Source organism: Acanthochromis polyacanthus, chromosome 16 (assembly GCF_021347895.1).
Source record: "Acanthochromis polyacanthus isolate Apoly-LR-REF ecotype Palm Island chromosome 16, KAUST_Apoly_ChrSc, whole genome shotgun sequence".
Lineage (NCBI taxonomy): Eukaryota > Metazoa > Chordata > Actinopteri > Pomacentridae > Acanthochromis > Acanthochromis polyacanthus.
In genome coordinates this window covers 15,700,496-15,719,446 of record NC_067128.1, presented here as the reverse complement: position 1 = coordinate 15,719,446, position 18,951 = coordinate 15,700,496, and the positions used below count along the sequence as shown (strand labels likewise).

General features: G+C 39.2%; 1 protein-coding gene and 1 long non-coding RNA gene across 6 annotated transcripts in view; one reads left to right on the top strand and one right to left on the bottom strand.

Moving 5' to 3' along the window:
* Positions 1-1,969: 1,969 nt before the first annotated feature.
* On the bottom strand, positions 1,970-5,854 carry LOC127537681 (uncharacterized). The gene is made up of 3 exons (XR_007947473.1): positions 4,853-5,854; positions 3,677-3,907; positions 1,970-2,083 (listed from the first exon to the last, which is right to left on the bottom strand). It is a non-coding gene; the product is annotated as an uncharacterized LOC127537681 (long non-coding RNA).
* An 11-nt stretch (positions 5,855-5,865) lies between these two features.
* The window catches only part of myt1la (myelin transcription factor 1-like, a), a 93,282-nt gene continuing 80,196 nt past the window's right edge, over positions 5,866-18,951 (top strand). For all 5 annotated transcript variants that reach the window (XM_022196338.2, XM_022196329.2, XM_022196346.2 and 2 more), the window contains exons 1-2: positions 5,866-5,989; positions 6,149-6,346. The gene's annotated coding sequence lies outside the window, so the exon portion shown is untranslated. The remainder of the gene's footprint in view (positions 5,990-6,148; positions 6,347-18,951) is intronic.

Here is an 18,951-nt window from a genome sequence, read left to right as displayed (position 1 = left end):
CCCTCTTAATGTCTTTGTTGAGTAGCAGTCTTCTCCTCTCTAACTTTATCATTTTAAATGCATTTCTATTTCTAATCGCAGGAGCCTCAGTAGAAATCAACTGGACTTCTCTTGCAGGTTTTGAAGACGTTTCCCCTTTCATCCAAGAGGCCACTTCAGTGAACTGAAGTCACTTGAACTGAAGAAGCCTCTTGGATGAGAAGTGAAACGTCTTAATAACCTGCAAGAGAAGTCCATTTGATTTGTTTCGAAGACAAATATGACCTGGATGACTGAGAATCTACACAAACATTTTTTAACCCTATTTGCAAGTGAGTTGTACAGTTAGCCAGCTTTCTAGATAGCATATTTTCAAATTTTCACACTAACAGATTTAAAGCACAGACTGTAAATAAAAAATAGACAAAGTCCCTGGGTCTAAAAAGTGAAGCTAACTTTAAAGTGCCTTACACCTGCAGTCTTTCTAATGGTCAGAAAGGGGCGACTCCCTTAGTTGTAAAAACAATGAAAAAATTACCAAATTTCTGTTATGATTTATTTCCTCAGTAAACATTTTCTAAATGACTTTATGGTCTCAGTCACTAGTTTCAAGTATCCTTTAATACAACATGATATTCATTTGGTGAATTATTGTCCCATTTAGGGTAAAACAAAGAATAAAGCAGGGTTTGCTTTAAGGCAGGACTACCTAGTAATTTACAAGTCACCATTGCAATGCAAAAGTGTTCACAGTTTCTCCAGTCAGTTCCACCCCTCATTTATTACTTCTAGTTCCATAAGACCAAGATAGCGACAGTCATATTTAAAACTCAACGCTTCTCAGTGGCAGGCCACAGTTGAGTGGGTGACGTCATGAACACTGTAGTCATCTTTAAAATGCAGTGTAAGGATTTGAATAGGCCTATGTGTGACAAAAGTAATGATAATCATGCAAATGACTAATCATGGATGGATTATTTTGTAGTTGCTTATTTTTTTACTTGTTTATTATAGAAAAAATAATACTGAATTTTTCTCCAGAGTATTTTATTATATTATTATATTAGTCATTTTGTTCTTTGTGATTCACAGGCATTTTATAGATTCACCAGAAGGCAGGAAAGTCATATTTTACTGAGAGAATTTTTTTAAATTTTTTAATTTTTTTTTACAAAGTACAAAATGTACAGTCATAAAATAAACCCGCCCTATTTTGGCCTCTGTACCCAGTTAAAAGTCTACCCTGTCTGCAGCTTTGGGTAGCATTAATTTTCCAATCAGTTTTATTCACTCGTACTCTTTCCATTACATTTTGTTGGGATTTGCTTTTATGGATACACCAGCTCCAACCAACCTCCAGCACTTATACTCCAACTCAGCTTAGCACAAACCCTTTTTTGTTATAGTTCTTTTGTATTTTCCACTCATGTTTTTTTTTTTTTTTGCACAAATTGAAAATTTCCATTAAAAGAGGCGGCTAGAAGGTGGGCTGCAATAAAGTATACTCTCCTATACTACCAGGGCTTGAGGAAAAAATGTCAAGCAATGAAGAAAACATCACAGATGACAGTGATACCAGTTTGGAAGATTGATGTATTGAATTTGTGCACTCTGATGCTGTCATATAGCATCACACAATAGTTTGTGGCTTTATGGGATTTATAGATTCATTCTGATGGCCTTGAGAGCTCAACACTGCAATTAAAAAAAAAGCACATTTAGGGAACACCAGCAACTCACAGCACAAAGAGAAAATCAAACCAAATACAGGACTGCAGTTAGTAGCACAGGGTCCTGGATTAATATTTAGTCAAACTGTCATCTTCGGCATGGCTCATGTATGGACTTCTCTTTGCAGAAATCAATTCTCGATCTGCCAGACTTGAATCTTGAATTGAAAAACTGAAATCTCCAAAAGAAGTAAAGGTAAATAGTGATTGGGAGACACAGACAGACAGAAAGAAAGAGAGAGAGAGACCTGTGTGTTTCTTTCCTCAGTCTCAATGTTTTATTGAAGGGAGAGTCTATCTAGGTCAGTCTGTTCAAACCAAGCTCGCTCTCGCATCCTCTCTCTCAGTCTCTGTCCTCAGTTCACTCTGGTCTGCTGTCAGAGCAAAGAGATGGAAGGAAGAAGAAGAAGAGATCACAGATGTGGAAGAGGACAAGGGTGGAGAGAGAGAGAGAGAGAGAGAGAGAGAGAGAGAGAGAGAGAGAGAGAATTAAAGTGACTGAGTTGAAAGAAAAGAGGGGTAAAGATAAATGGGAAGACTGGTGGAGAGAGGGATGCAGAGACAAACGAGAGGGACATAAGTTATGAAAGGAGTAAGGGAAGGATGGACGACAAGGAGGGAAAGGTTAGACAAACAGACACGGGGAGAAGTTTGGATTGGAAGGATGAGAAGAGGCATATATTAGGAAGTGGAGGGAGAGATCAAAGGAGGGCGGTATAGGAATAGATGAATAAAAGGATGAGGGTGGAAGCTGATCAAAGATAGAATTAAAAATTGAAGGAAAAATGGAGGGAGTGATGGACAGATGTACTATATTGAGAAAGGAAGCAATTCTAAGTGTAGCTGTGGTATGGTCCTCCATCACGTAAATGAATGAATCCTTAATGTTGATGGTTTTTGAATTTGTCTAAAAGCTACTGGTCATGCTTCCAGGTAGTAGCCTCTGCCCTGAGTCTGACACTAAGCAAAGCTGTCAACATCTCCGGCTTGCTCTGCTTTCAGCCTGGTATCTGCGGACATGACATGTGAAATGTGCCTGAAGTGGCACGCTATTATACACAAACTCATCATATCACTTTACAACCCTTTTCACTGTGATATGTGCCTGTGTGAGGGGTGAGCAAAGCAAATCAAAATGACTGACAGCTTACAAGGAGATCATAAAACTGCACAAATAAAAAGCAATAAAAGTAAGATTCAATCTTCTCTGTTGGCACAGGGTTCAAAATTGCACCACATTCTGATAAGGCACCATGCAGTGAGGATTATTAAGCTGTAATTTCTTTCTCTTTTTTTGTTTTGAAATATTTTTGCAACACTTTTCCTGAGAAAGGCAAGATCAGAAACAACAGTGGGCCTTGCAACAATTTCGGCACAGTGGCCGGACTATGTTACTACAATCCCTGAAAAATAGCTCCTTTTATCATCAGAATTTGATCGCTTCAGTCCAATAACTTCTGTAAAATGTAGAAAACCTGTAAAATTATTTAATTTTACCCACATATGAGTCAAAGAGTCACATCTGGCAACAACTTTGACTGAAAACCTTGAATGCTGCATTCCATTTACTTTAGAAGACAAACCTGGCAATCACACCTGAGTAGACTGTGCTCTAGTACAAGTTGATACACCAAGGTGCACACGTGCAAGAAAATACGTCTGTGTAAATACTCAAGCATCCAGGCCATTGTAATTCTAATAGCTCCAGCAGAAAGCCACTGAACTTTCCCTTTTTGGTTCCTGAAGAGATTTCACATCTTAACCAAGAGGCTTCCCTAATTCTAACTGACAAGTAGGGAGTCCCTTGTATTTATTGTCACCCTACATGGATAATGGTTCGTTAATGACTTAGGACTTGCATGTCTCGAGGTGTGAATGGCTGTGAAACTGCCTGGAGAGGGATGACTCAAGGTGTTAATGATGGTAAACCTCTCTGGGGAGGGCTGTCAAGACTGCATCATAAGTACCTGATAAGTGGAGTCATAGACCCCCCTTTTTGTTTCGAGATGGCTGTTCTGTTTTCACATAGAGGACTTCTTTCACTCCTCTTAAACATCTATCCTCTCAGACCAGAATGTGGATATTGCTGTCCTCAAAGGAGTGTCCCTTCTCTTTCAGATGCAGGTGAACCGCTGAGTCTTGACCTGAAGAGCTGGTTCTTTGTTGTTATGCCGTGTTGTGGAGTTCTCCAGGAAAACCTTCATCATCAGGTTAGCAATTATTAGCAAAACCAATCAATTAAACATATTACACAAACCAGTAAAGAGATTATGGCCATAGAAACACCGTAGCAACTCGTCCACATGTAGGAGTTGGACTGTACTATGTGTATAACTGATTTAATGAGGCACTAATGAGACAGAAGCGTAATTAAGTAGTAAATTACTCCAGTTTTCACTGCTGTTGATGTGCCGAGCAACCATCTTGGATTATTGAGTTGTTGTTGTTGAATTAACCTTTAGCTTTCCAAGAAGGAAATCTTACAACAGTGATCATTCCAGCTGAACACTTCCAGCTCATATAACAATTCCCAATTTTCATTTTCAAAAGGAATGTACTGTAAGAGGGACACTAATGAGCATATCCAAAATTATGGAACATCTTGGAGGAAGCTTGGAATTTTCTTTTTTGTCTGCATGCGCCACCCAGCATCTTTAGTTTGAATAGCTAAGGAGCCATCTTGTATTCTGGTATCCACGTTTCCTTACTGCAGCCATATTATTTCCTCATTCTACAACCTAGTCCTATTTAATAAAAAAAAAAATAAAAAAATAACCAATGTGTATAATATCGTTATTAATCAAAGATGGTATTAGAGCTACTGTGCACTGTTGAATCCTCCATAGATTTCAATTTTAATATATATAACCAGTTCTTCATCATCACCACAAGAGTTTTTAGGCTCGTCCCAGCGCATTTAAAATGCGGCTTTATCTCACAATTTCTGTCAATATCCTGCAGGCCTCAGAATTCCAACTATGTGAAGAAAAAAAATGCATAACTGGGTAAATGTGTGTTGAAATAGATGCAGGAGGAGGATCAATGGAGTTTTAGGATTAATTCAATCCCTGAACCTTTTGCTGCAGGTTTCCACTTATTGGCCTTTAAACATTTTCTATGGGAAAAATGAATGGACTTCTTACCTCCAGGAACTAGAGCCGCCCAAAACGGCTTCTCCGTCTAATGGACCCCAGATCTCAACTGAGCAGCCAGACATTCTGTAGACACATTACATAAAATAAACATGTTGAAAAAAATAGGTTGGATGATAAAAATAACAGAACATCAGTGTAATTTATGTATAAAAACACACACAGAAGACAAATGCACTGCTGTATTACGTAATATTCAAACACCACAGATACTGATACCAAGTTTTCCATTTCATTTGTCACCATTTAGCTTTGCATTAAGATGTTTCTTCATGTTGGTGTCTGTGTAGTAGACATACTGAGCAGACGTTAGCTGTGTAGCATAATCTGAGAATCAACTTTCATTTTAACCTAAGAACCACAACTGAGAAAGAATGAAAACAAATATATAATAAAGAGATTGCAACCCAATCCTTAAGGACCATTTCAGCTGATCCATGGCTGTAATGTGCATTTAATAATTTTCTAATTCTTTAAACACCCTGTTACAGCCTAAGACAATAATAGGAAGAGCGGTTGGTTGGTCAAGTTGTGAAAAATCCTCCTCCGGCATAACATTTTGCTTGTCTTTTTAGATCTGTAATTCATTATGCAGATCCCTCCAGTGGGCTGTTTGACCACTTAGCCTCAGCCGCAAAGCATCTGGACCAAAAAGTGGGATTCGTTGCAATCTGAAAAAAGTTGTGCATTTTATCTGTTTATTATTAATACTGTATACACAATGCAGCATGAATAGGAGGTTAGTGCAGCTACTACTAATAAAGTCACAGTCTAAATTAGAGGCTCACTCCTTTGTTCACACAGAGCTGATGAACGCCTGGAGAGACTTGTGTGTTTGATTTTCTACCCTGCAGACACACACACACACACACACACACACACACACACACACACACACACACACACACACACACACACACACACACACACACACTGAATTAATTCAGAAAGAACAGAGAGAGAGGGGGATGAGTGGTAGAGAGTGCCAGTGAATGCATCGCCATCCTTGGAGCCTGCATGCGCGCAACCCGCTGCCTCCCCATCCTGCGCGTCGCTGCGTGCTCGTCCCCGAGTAATAAAGAGAAAAGAGGAAAAGGAAGAAGAGGAAGGAGAGAGAGAGAGAGGGAGGTAAAGCCACCGTCTTCTTCTTCTTCTCCTCCTTTTACTGCTGCAGTGTCTGACTCTCCCTCCACCACCTTCATCATCATCATCCTCTCCTCCCTCCTGTCTGTCTGCCCTCCCCTACATCCCTCCTCCTTCCTCCCTCCTCCTCTCTCCTCCATCCAGTGAAGGCATGGCCAGATATCACAGCGACAAAAGAGAGAGAGAGCGCGGTAGAGAGACCTTGAGCGGGGCTAAGAGAGAGACGGAGTGAGAGAAGGAAGGCTGCAGACTTCCAGAGCAGAGAGGAAGAGGAGAGGAGGAAGGAGAGACACAGAGAGAGAGAGAGAGAGAGAGAGAGGAGTCTCCATCTTCGCCATTTCAGTATGTTCTGTTCTGTTTTCTATAATATTTCTATAGGATCTAATCTTGCCGATGCTCTTTATGCGGCTCTGTTTGCCTCCATCAGATTCCTGTTATATTCCTACAGTGTCATGCTTGTGTTGTTTCCCAGCTCAGTTCTGATGACAGTCCTGTTATATTCCTCTAATAATCTGAGGCTGTCACAGTGTCTCAGGGACATTGTCTGCTGTAGTACCTCTGTAATACTCCTGTACTGTGTCTGTCATGCTTCAGTGCTGACTTTTGGTGGCAGTCTCTTCTGATATTCTCATATTTTTCTCTTCTTGTGCAGTGTTTCTATGGTGCCGTGTCTGCCTTCGCCTCACTGTGCCTTTGTTGCGAGTTACACAGTGTCATGTCTTGTATTTAGTTTAATATTCACAACCGTGCCAAGCGGTATCCCTGTAATATTCATAGTCCTACAGTGAGCTTCAGTGTGTTTTGCTGCTCAGTCTGTAGTGACCTTAAGCCACCTTTTCATGATGTTTATTCTCATGTTTCATTATCATAGTCGTATAGAATTTCTGTATTATTGCTTTGAGGTGTCAGTGATGCCCAGTGCTCTATAACATCCTTGTAATATTTACATAATGTTCCTACAGGGTGCTGTGAAGCCAGTATTGTTCTGTCTAGTGAGCATATAGGATACCTCAGTAGACCTTACTAGGATATGATAATCCAGGCTGAGAGCACAGTGTATAATATTTTATATTCCTACAGGGTGTCAGACTGTGTCAGTGGTCCGGTAATATTGCTATAATGATTCCATGCAGAGCTGAAGTGAAGTCTGAGGTGACCTTATGGCACCTTTTTATTAAGTTTATCCCCTCTGTGCTCACTAGAAAATGTATTATGTACATGTAGCATCTCTATCACTCTCAGAACTCCATCATATCTTTAGAGTATCTCATTAAATTGCTTGAATCTTCATAACAGACTAGTGACTTCAGTAATAAAATCTGATAAATTAACATACATTTACTTTTAACACTTAAGTAAATGAACATAAATTAAATAAATAATAAGGTAATGCTACCTCAACTGTGTTGTTCCCATGTGGCAATCTTATATAAAATGCAATCAAATAGATCCAACATATCATAAAAAGATGTAAAACAAATGCTAAAATCCACTATGTGAGCTCAAATAAAACATTAAGTGGCAGCGTCACATAAAACTTTGATTACTTCCAGACTTCATCATCCAACCCAATCATACAGACCAATATTGCTACGTTTTTGGAAGTGAATTATCTGCGGTCCTGTAAATTGTTCCCATGTAGGTAAGTGATCTTACCACACAGCCTGAAAAAAATAGATTGTCATTGGACTGTAAAATAAAGCTGCTTGATTTATATAAATTTGAATACAGAAGAGGGAAACAACCCTTCTAAACTCCTGCATCCAAAGCTACCTGATTTCATTGCAAAGACTTTGAATCTGATGGTGTAACAGGAGGTTTGGGGAAGAAAATCAGGGTGTGTACCTTACAGCTGGGTGACTTCACTAAGACATGAGCTGCTCTTCCACAAAAAGTTCCAGAAACTTTAATTTCCCAAGAGTTAATGTGCAGGAACTTACCTAACAGTAAATGTACGTCCAACACATTGGAATCCCCAAGAAGAGTAAATTAGTCCACTGATGTGTCCAAACTGTGACCGTTTCAAAAACTACCTGAATATTGTCCTCTGTAAAAATTTAACGACAAAACTTAACTTTCATTGGTTTTGAAATTTCATTCTGTAGAGGCTACAAGTAAAACAAGCTGTCTGCAGCTGCAGCTTTTAAAAAAAAATGCATGCATTTAACAGTACTGATTGAAACACTTTTCAGCAGCTTTTCATGCTGCAAGATCCACCAAAGTTTCTGTACAACCCCCCAAAAGAGAGTGTTTTTTGGGGAGATCAAACTATCTCCCTGGGACTTAATTTGGCTTGTGTTGATCTTGATCCCCAAAATCAGAGTCAGAGCCGAAGACTTCATACTGTAGATCTGCTTGTCCTGATGTGCTTTTCAGTGAATTATAGAAACTTTTCTGCAGGATTTCTTTGATCTGCCTGAGGTCCACCTGTAGATAAAGTAGAGAGAGAGGTGGAGGGAAAAGACAGACGGGCTTAGTGTAGAATGAGAGCTTGTACAGATACCCCTTGTTTTATTATCAGATGTATATATAGTATGACTCTCAAGATTTAAAGGTCCAGTATTTCCTTTTTTTCCCTAATTGAATAATTATGGACAGAAAGGAAAATCAAACCCAGTAGACTTAATGTTCACTTCAGTAAAATTCTATAGTACAGTTTTTCCACTGTAAAGCTACATTATGGTATCAGTTGGACACACAACTGATCAAACAGGTATATCTCATTTAGGAGCAACACAGATAGGTTGTTAAAACATAAAATAAAAGGTTGATATTTATTAGTAAAAATGATGATTCCTCACCCTTAAGTGCATATTTAGGTTTTTTCAAGCCTCGAGAAAAGCATCACATCCTTAAGCCAGGCAGTAGAAGGTGTGAGGTAGAAGATTTTCAAGCAAGAAAAGCGTTCCGATGCACCAAAGCGGTGGTCAAAGCGATACTGTCATTTTCTTTGGTACTGCAGAAGAAAGTTTGGTTGGCACTTCAAAAGTCGCCAGGAAAAGGTTAGATGCTCCTCATATATTAAAATGTTTTTCTTTCTTGGTTAGCAAACTACTAGCTATGTTTGTGCATTTTAACTTTTTTATTGCTCTGCTAAACTTTTGTTTGGTTGTGAAGCCAGTTGCTGTTTCATGTGCTCTGTGAAGAAGAGACTTTTTCTATTGCTGGGTGGCGTGAAGTGTCAGGACTTGAGCAAATAGCATAGCTAGGATTTTGTTCCAGGGTTGCATATTAAGAACATTTTTTTCCATAAAATAATCCTTTCCTGCCTTAAAATGGTTTAGATCTACGCTTACACCATGTGTCCTCTAGAATGTGCAGGTCTACGAAGTCTCCACCCACCATTCGGCTTCTTGTTAAAGCTCGAGCACACCAGCTCTTTTACGACTCAAAAACTGTGAAAGAACCGGAGATAATTTTGTTCAATGATAATGATATGGAAGGGCCCCACCATGCAAGATGACAGGATTGTTTCTTTAGGTTTGTCATGCATGAAACTCTGGAAATCCGAATCCATGTTTTTCAGATTGTGATCAGTACCTCGCAGTTCCAAAGTGGGAATATTGAGCCATGTTGTTGATTGCTTACTTCATTCATAACGCATCTTTTTGCAAATGTTAACAAAATCAAAAACTCGATTTTAAATAGACAGGGTTTGAGTGGAACAAAAAAGTATTTTTCACTTTTTTCTCTGTTATCATGACTCAGGGTCACATGTATAGGAGTGCAGGTGGAGTGATCTTTGATCTTTGACCAGTGCTCTGCTGTTTTGATGGAGGCAGTGATGCAGACTCTAGTTGAATGATGTCCGACTCCTTGTCAAATCAGAATGCACTGGGAACTTTTTACCAGAAGGCTGGAATCGCTCTCAAAGCTGAAATGTCATTGCCGTGTGTGCTTTGGAGTGAACACTCTTGCTCCCTGCTGAGATGGAGAGGAAGGCTGGACAAAATAGAATCTTTCTGTTGGATCTAGTTTTGGGGCTCTGCATGAACCCCAGTAGATTTCTGTCCTTGATGTTTTGCTGTGTAAACAAAGAGACCAGGTGAACTCAGCTGAGAAGTAATGAAAGAAAAAGTCCTTTATTTCCTTTTGACTCTCTGCAGAGTCAGAGTCAGAGACAGGCCAGAGCCTGGTGATCATTCATAACTGCAGAGGAAAATAAAACCTCCCTCATCTCTGCAGCCCAGCACCACCTGTGTGTGACAGAGGATATTAAAAACAGCTTCAGCTTACACTTGACCAGTCATAGCAGAGTGCTGGTTACAGATAAATTCTCTATTCACACCTGTAGGTCATCTCACATCACAGCTTAATCACAGAATAAAACCAGACCTGCTACAGCTCTGTCTGCCGGCTGTCGTGTACAGGTTTTTGAAGCAGTTGGTAAACTTTAGTTCAGTTTCTGAACAACCTCGGTGATAATGTTTCCTTGTCATTGGGTCTGTTACAATAACATTTTACTCTCCAACTGAACTGTTGAGATCTGTGGCTGCAGCAACAATGTTGAGCACTGCTTTACAACAGCAAAGTCCAGGGATCCAGTCACCAAATTTGCATTTTCCAAATTGTGATTTGCTGCATAATCTGCCTTTCACCCAAGCAAAGAGTCACAGATACTTTGCAGCTATATCTGCTTGTACTAAAATAAAATGGTTATTTGACCGCAGTCATGATCAAGGGCTGCAGACGTCATATTGAGATACTGCCTCCTGCTCAACCCAAATGTGAGCACACATCTCTTGAACTTTATGGAGCCCTGCCACTGTCATCCTGACTTTCGTGGACAGTATGCGTATCATTTTGTAGAAAAAAAATGAGTCACAACTGCTAGCTATCTAGCTAGCTACATTCCCACTATTTTTCTGACAGAGTAGTTGTGGTGTTAGTTATTCTAACGTCCATCTCGATTTAATTGAACCCCTAAAAACACATGCCTGTGTATCAAAGATAAATAATCCTTTCCTTCCTTATAATGATCCATTCCTCTTGACTGTGTAGATCCATAAGTCTCTGCCTCCCTCTCAATCCACCTCTTCCAATTTGCTGTAGCTCAAGCACACCAGCTCACCTCTGTCTCTGCTCAAACACTGTAAAACTACTCAATGCTGCACAATGTCAAGTTCTAATATTGAACTAATTCAGCCATATATGTTCAAATCTGAAACTGATTCTGCAGAATAATGTGCACAAAGCTCCACCCAGCAGTTGACAAGATTTGTTCCTTAAGTTTGTCACGTAAGAAGTCTGAGTGCCTGTTTTTGAGACTGCCGTCAGCACACTGCATTTCCAATGGTAAACCATGACATTGCATGTGTATTTCACTCATTAGATGTATTTTACCATATAAAAGCACCATCCAGACATGTTAACAAGGTATAAGACTTGATTTTCACCGGAGGAAGTGTTTAACTCTGGTTGTAAAGAAACTTCACAAGATGGCAACACCCACTTGGCCGTATTTTGTCTTCACTTTTGGGGAGCTGCCATGGTGTCCGTCTTTCTATACAGCCTCAGTAAAGCTGATTCAAGTTAGAAAACTGCATTTTCCATAGAGAACTCAGTGTTTCTTTGTGTGACACTACAGTGAACGGAAAGTAAGAGGAACAGAATAATCAAGTGCTGCAGACAGCTGGAAGATGCAAAGTAATGGAAATTAATTTTTATATATGCGGGAGTCTCAGTTAATATTATAGTTTTAGAGACAACATGTAAAAGACTGCTCCTGTAATATTAAAACAACCTGAATCCACTTTATCTTCAGACAGCAGGCATGACGGAAGTCGGGCTGTAACTCTCTTCAAACTGCAGACAGCCAACTAAAATTTCTACCCAGCTAGAAATTAAGTCCAAGTACCAGGTGCACATCAAACAACTTTCTAAAATGAGTCTGTAGCGACCAGTTCAGGAGTTCAAATCAGGCTCAGTCTTTACAGTGTTGGTACAGAGGCATTAACATGAGACTGACATGGAAAGTCAACTTCACATTTATATAACATCTGAACAGACAGTGTTCCTCCATGATGTCACGCTACCAAGTCAGACCACTGAGACCTCGTCTGAACTGCCGCCTTTCTGTCTGTCTGTCTGTTGTTTATTAAATCTGAACTGTTGCCAAGACAGCCATCAATCTGATTATCTCATTCTGATCAATGGAGGTCAGCAGCGTTTATACACACACATATTATACACACACACACACACACACACACACACACACACACACACACACACACACACACACACACACACACACACACACACACGTAGCAGAAGACATCATCCACGGTCTATTGTGGAGCTTCGAATGACTCATAGTGTAAAAACCACACACTCAAACACGTTGTACAACACCACACGCACACACCAGAAAATGAAACACACATTTTTAGTGATTCATTGTGGGTAGATCCTGTTCTTCGCGAAATGTGTGTGTGTGTGTGTGTGTGTGTGTGTGTGTGTGTGTGTGTGTGTGTGTGTGTGTGTGTGTGTGTGTAAAACCATTCATGTTAATGGCAGACTGGCAGCTGATTTCTGTGGCATCAAATTCAGAGCCGTGATTCCTGAAAAACTTTAGTATTTTGTTCCATCTGTTGTGACTTTCAACCTCGTCATAGTCAGTTACCTGTAACGTCTGTTACAATATCTCTTGAAAACCTCGCATTAAGTACCTTTTTTTCCCAGTTTCTACTCATTAAAAGGTAGAAATTATCTACAGAATTACTCGGATGGATGTTTCCTGATCTCACATACACACACACACACATGCCCACACACTAAATCAAGCAGGACTAACGATTGGAGATCTCTGTAGCTGCTCACGACCTGCTTTATCTGCTTGTTACAGATCATTAAAGCTTCACACGCTGACCACATCCACTCCTCATCCTGTCACTCACACAGCCCTGCCCCCCCACTCTCCACCAGCAGAGGTGAATGATGCCAACGGTCATCAGCGACCAAAATGACACTGTAATTGAAACGTGCTCATGTAAACTGGTGGTTTAATGCCCCAAAAATGCTTTTGAATCCCATTTCAGTTCTGAAGGAGAATGTGTTTTTGCTGCAGTGAGCAGTGCAGTACACTGAAAAAAGGGCAGCTAACACAAGGAAACAACGCAACAAAATTAATCCGCACATCGAAACAATTAGTACATTGTTCATAGTCAACTACTGCATGGTGATAAGTAACCTCCTAATGTGCTAGTCAGCCAAAAACATCCACGAGCTTCTTGGTGTTTTCTCTGTGCCGTTTAATTCTCCTTAACATTTCATTCTCCCTTCTTATTGGCACCCCTGGTTGAGAAGTGTTCTTTAGCTTCTAATAAATTCATTTTTTAAAAAATAATATAGGACCACAGTGAAAAAAAAGAGGAAAATCCAACCTTTAATTCAAGAGCATTTATTCAGTGATTCAGTGGGGGGAAAAAATCACACATCAAGAAATAATTCTTTTACATCAAATCATGTGTGCCACAATTATTAGCACGACTGATGATAATACTTTGTACAACCCCCTTTTGCCAACATAACAGCGCATAGTCTTCTCCTATAATACATTTTTCAACAATTTTCAATGTGAGAGTATGCTTCTGCAATAAAAATTGAACTTATTTTAAGGTTTTCAACACATCTTAACCAGGGGTGCTAATAATTATGGAGGGCGCTGTATATGTATTTTATCGTTGTGGCCCAAATTGCACATATAATTCTTCAACTTACTGGTTGGATGTGCTCTCAGTTTGGATAATCTTATCAAAAAGATGATTGAGATCCTGGAAGCCTGATCTTTACCAGGTACTACCGCTTCCTAAAAATACATGGAAAGCAAAAAGCACTTTCTTGGACCAGCTGGCAGTAGGCTACATTTTCCTGAAAAACCTCCATTTTAAATTGGTGATTATATTTACCAGCAGTTTAGCTTATAAAATCCAGCAGCTGGGGTGACCCAATCGCCAAGTCAAGTCACTTTTATTTGTCATCCCAACTCTACAAACAAACCGTTCAGTGAACTTTATTTCCTCCCTATTTCATCCGCAATATAGCCAAGTGGTTGAGACGTAAATCACATGGGCACCGAGACCTTCTAGCAGTTTGGTTCTGGTCTTCTGGACCACCGGCATCCTAAACAGCAGTTTTGAGGCTGAGGCTGCTACTATCTTGGCAAGAATTGATTCCGCCTAACTTTGGGTGAATGAAAAAATTAGCAAAGAGGTGGAGAGTGAGTGAAGTTGAGACATACATTGACTTTCCTATGACAGTATCCCCTAGGTGCACAACACATGATCAATAAAGTCGACAAAAATCAATGACTAAATATGTTGACAACAATGCTCTGACATGGCATGAAGGCTGCTTGATGGGGTGAAGGGTGTCACCATCTGTTGTGATTTGCTGTCTGCTAGAATAATATAAAAGCATGAACCGCATCCTCACAGTCTGGACCAACTTCACTGCTGATGTCAGCATAGGGGATCTAAAGAAACACTCAAAACAAAGATAATATCCAGGCCAAAGCAACAGGGATAAGGTTTTTAAATCCACAGTTACAGTGCTGTGGTACAGTTGGAAAATTCATCAGCTACATCTACTGAGTCGTCTGTTGACCTTAACTTTCCAATGTAAAGTTTGAACTTCAGTATTGGAAGTTGCAATATAGAGGCAGCTGATCATAGCAATCACCTACGGCGTCTTTATTTTTAGGTAGCACATACCTAAAACAACATCAAGCTAGATTTGAAAGCTGACAGCAAATTGAAAGCCATGGTGTAATTATGCAATTCATTATCCAAACAATCGATTGTTTCAGTCGTCAATAGTTGCAGCTGTGATAACCACCAAATATCCTATGTGGCCACACCTTTAATTATGCATAATTTTAGGCCTTAATCAAATTTAATCACGTGAGTTAAATAAAAGTTTTCCCCTCTACAGTTACTATCAAGAGGGAAACTGTTCTTTGTACACTGTAAGCATGTTTATTTCTGCTTTAAAGTTGGCCATTTTATCACATGGTCCATCTTTCCACCCTCTCTTGTGATATTTACCATGATTCTTTTTGTGTAATTTTGCTGACAGACAAAAAAAAAAATCCCTATTCCGCAATGAAAAAGAAAGTGAAAAAATCGTGGATCGGCGGGTTGATTCCAAACCTCTCACCCAAGTTTTATGACATTCACGCCCAAAGGTACGAGACACGTAAAGAATGAAGATAAATAACAGCATTCACCAAAAATGTCTACATCGTGCCTTAATCCCATTAATTTGTAAGTCACTCAGTATCACCAAACCGCACTATTTTTCTGCTGCTAGCAGATGGGCCATTGCTTCACTTGCCCCAAATGACCCCTCTGTACAATAAAGAATAATTTGAAATCGAGAAAGCTCTCTGAGCCATGCAGCTAACTGCCAGTTAATCTCATTTACTCAGCCGTTAACAGAATATTTAGTTCATAAAGTTAATTCAAACTACATATTTGTACCATTAAGTCCTTACTCATAACTGCGTGCAGTCCACATCCCTTTTGAGGTGTTGACCTTATTTCCTTTCCAAGTCATGGACCTTTCATAGGGAAAATATTGAAAACATTTATAGAGATTTTTTTCTCTATAATGGCAGGAAAGTTGCAGCATGCTGACACCTACTCTGTGTTTAAATGTGTTCCTTCGAGGTAGCCCTTTCCAGCTGTAGAACACACCATAGTTATATATCTTAGTTAGACCGGCACTACTCGACCTGGTGTGATGAAGTGGTGTTGTGAGTTAATTGTCTGACAAAGGTTTGTGACCAAAGCACTGTCTTTAACTCTTCTATGTGCCTATCCATCAAGTATGCTTTAGACAGCAGCCATCTGAAAAATAATTTATTTCAAACTAAAGTTCCCAAATGTCCTCCCAAGCTAAGATCCTCTCGATGTAGAATAATATGCTGTGCCGCCTTTGTTTCCTGCAAGCCTCCTCTCCTCCACCATGAATCTGATTAGCAATCAAATCAAGCTCATATTATTGGCATAAAATCAAGTTATTGAAAAGCACGACTTGTTATTCTCAGTCATCAGGGTAAAGATTCATACCATGTAAAGATACTGACTCACAGAAGAGTGAGTTGTCTTTTGTGAGATGAAAACAGCATCACAATATACTGATTTGATGACTCACAGCTAACAGCCCAGGAATCAATGTCAGCCTTGTTTAGCCTTTTAGCATTTTCTGATCTTCAACCAGGTGACTTTATTTTACAGATCTGCAGTCTGTCTGATAATAGAAACAGACATCTAACTGCATGCCCGGGATCGCTGTTGGTTTATGTCTTCATAAAAAGCCAAATTCAGTGTTTAAAACTGTGACTGTGTGCAGATATTCACAGTAGATGAGTTGCTGTTATGAAGTGAATATTCTCTGACAGAAGGTGGTCTGAGGGCTGAAGAGGAGTTTTATCTCTCCTGAAGTGCTGACATGACACCACAGACCTGGTCATCGAACTGGGAGGAGGAGGCCAGCGGGGTGATCGCATCCAGGCATGAAAATGTGAACCATGGCACTTCAAAGTTCCACATTTACAGGGGGGCACATGAAGTGTACCAGGGTTCATAGTGGACAGTAAACCCTGCAGGAGAATATGTGAAGTAGTCTCTGGTATCCGTCCATTTGTGGAAAATGTGGAAATCTCAAAAACACACAAAAATGATGGAGAAAAAAAAAGAAATAAGCTATTTTTTGGATCCATTTTTTTGTTAGAGTACTAGCTCCGAGATGGAAACACAAAGTCATTTTCTGTTAGTGACTTTGACTGATCCAATTTCTTATTAAACAAAAAAGAAATACATGGACCTTAGTGATTTTTAAAAAAAACTCTACAGTTCATATAGTGCAAAAATGTAATTTTAGCATGTTAATGCAGAATCCCTACAGTACTTCCACTACTATTTAGCATGCTAGTGCTACTTCTATTGCAGTGGTGGGATGTAATTAAGTGGATTTACTCATGTACTTTTTAACTTGAGAGTTTTACAAAGTCTCTCCTTTTCATGCATTTGATATATTTTTGAATATTAAACATTTTAAGCAATTTTAAAAGGTAACGCTTTGTTATAAATATCGCATCTGCAGGTCACAGTGAACTGCTGCTGTTCAGCTTCTCAGTGATTGGCCAGAGGTTAATTGACGTGGCTAATCACCCGATCAGTCCAGTCTCCATGGAAACCAGGAGTGAGGGGGGTAATGTACAAGAGGGAGTTGGGGCATTCAGGCTTAACTGCTGCAGCTTTCTTTTTTTTTAAATTTAATGTGTGTTTACACCAGGAATGCTACAAACTGCACTGCAGTACTGTCTGCACATCACGTCCTTTTTAAAGCAGCTGCTAGAACTATTATACCGTTTGTATGAAGTGTTTATATGGATTTACAGTTGTCTGCAGTGGTGGAAGAAGTTGAACAGAATTATTGGGTAGTTTAAGCTATACCAAATGCACTGTATTTTATGAACAGGGGTATATAAAAACCCCAATTTAGAAAGTAAAGGTACTAAAGCTGTCAAGTAAATGTTGTAGAGCTGTAGGTACAATGTAATATACAATAATGCAATTTCTAAATAAAATTCTGAGTGAATTTTCAAATATCTCAAAATTGTGTCGAAACAGGAACAGAATGAAAATAGGAAACCCAGTGACTGACCCGAGAACAAGGTGTGTAAAATATATGACAAACATAAGATATTTGTTCTTTTAACTTCTTAATACTCTAAACATAGTCAGAGTGAAAGTTCTTCCTTTGATTGGTGTCTGCCCATTCCAAATCAAATTCTATATCACTTGGAAGCACAAAGGGTTTCAAATGCTGTAAACCATTTTTAGATACCAACACCACAGCTACAGTACTTCCTTATTTTGTCATAAAAATGTGTCCAAAGCTAAACAATAGCTTCTTTTTGTCTTACTATTTTCACTGTAAGAACTGCTTTCAATTGAGGATGTAAAATCTTGGTTGTTTTTTTTTTTTTGTCCGATCCAAGTCCTTTAATATTATATATCTGCCGATACCAGGCACCATTTTCTGAGCTAATACACACTTTAAATATTGTAGATCAGCTGTAGTACCTGGTTACTGTTTAACACTGTAGTGACCAGAGTAGGCAAGCAGTTTTGTGTTGGCAAGCAGAGAAAATTATGAGGGTTTACCTTGTAAAAGGGGCACCATGATAAAGTCTTCTGTGATGCTTTATGACTTCTGACCATTGTACAAGTATTAGGTTGAGTCAAAATCAAGTAGGACCTTATTCGTATATCAAAATGGTCGTATTTGTACAGCTCTTCTATTTGTATTATTTGTTATTGCTACATAACAGTCATTGATGTCCTGCTATGTCTGTTTAGAGACATGTGATTTCACACTGCAACAGATAAATGTGCAAGACAATCAAAGTGTAAGGCACAATTTTATGATGAAGTAGTTTGTCCCAACTGTATGATACTGCATGCAAGGGAGAGCTGCAGTACGTAATTAAAATGAAAATAAAAAGTATGCGTTTTGGAATGAGGGGGAACTAAATGTTCAAAGCATGCTTGAAAAATACACAGCTTTACTGCTTAGCTCTTAGTTCATCTCTTGTTCCCTTGTGTACGTTATATAGGAGTGATATGCAATCGTGATAATTAATCTTGGTCTCATTATTGATCAAAATAAGTGTGCATTTTATCCAAAATTATGCTGCCCTGACAAAATCAGTAGGAGTAGTCGCACTGCTAAAGTGTACCCATCAATACCAAACCCATACCGTCTGGTGAGGATCATCCTGCCAATAAATATGTAGAACACTGTGTAGCTGCTATCAGGCTTTAATAAATGAAAAAAGAATGTCTGCATAAAATTATATGGCAATCCGTCCAGCCATTATTTATATATTTTAGTCAAGTGATGGGCTGACTAATTGAAGCAACCATATGGCTCTG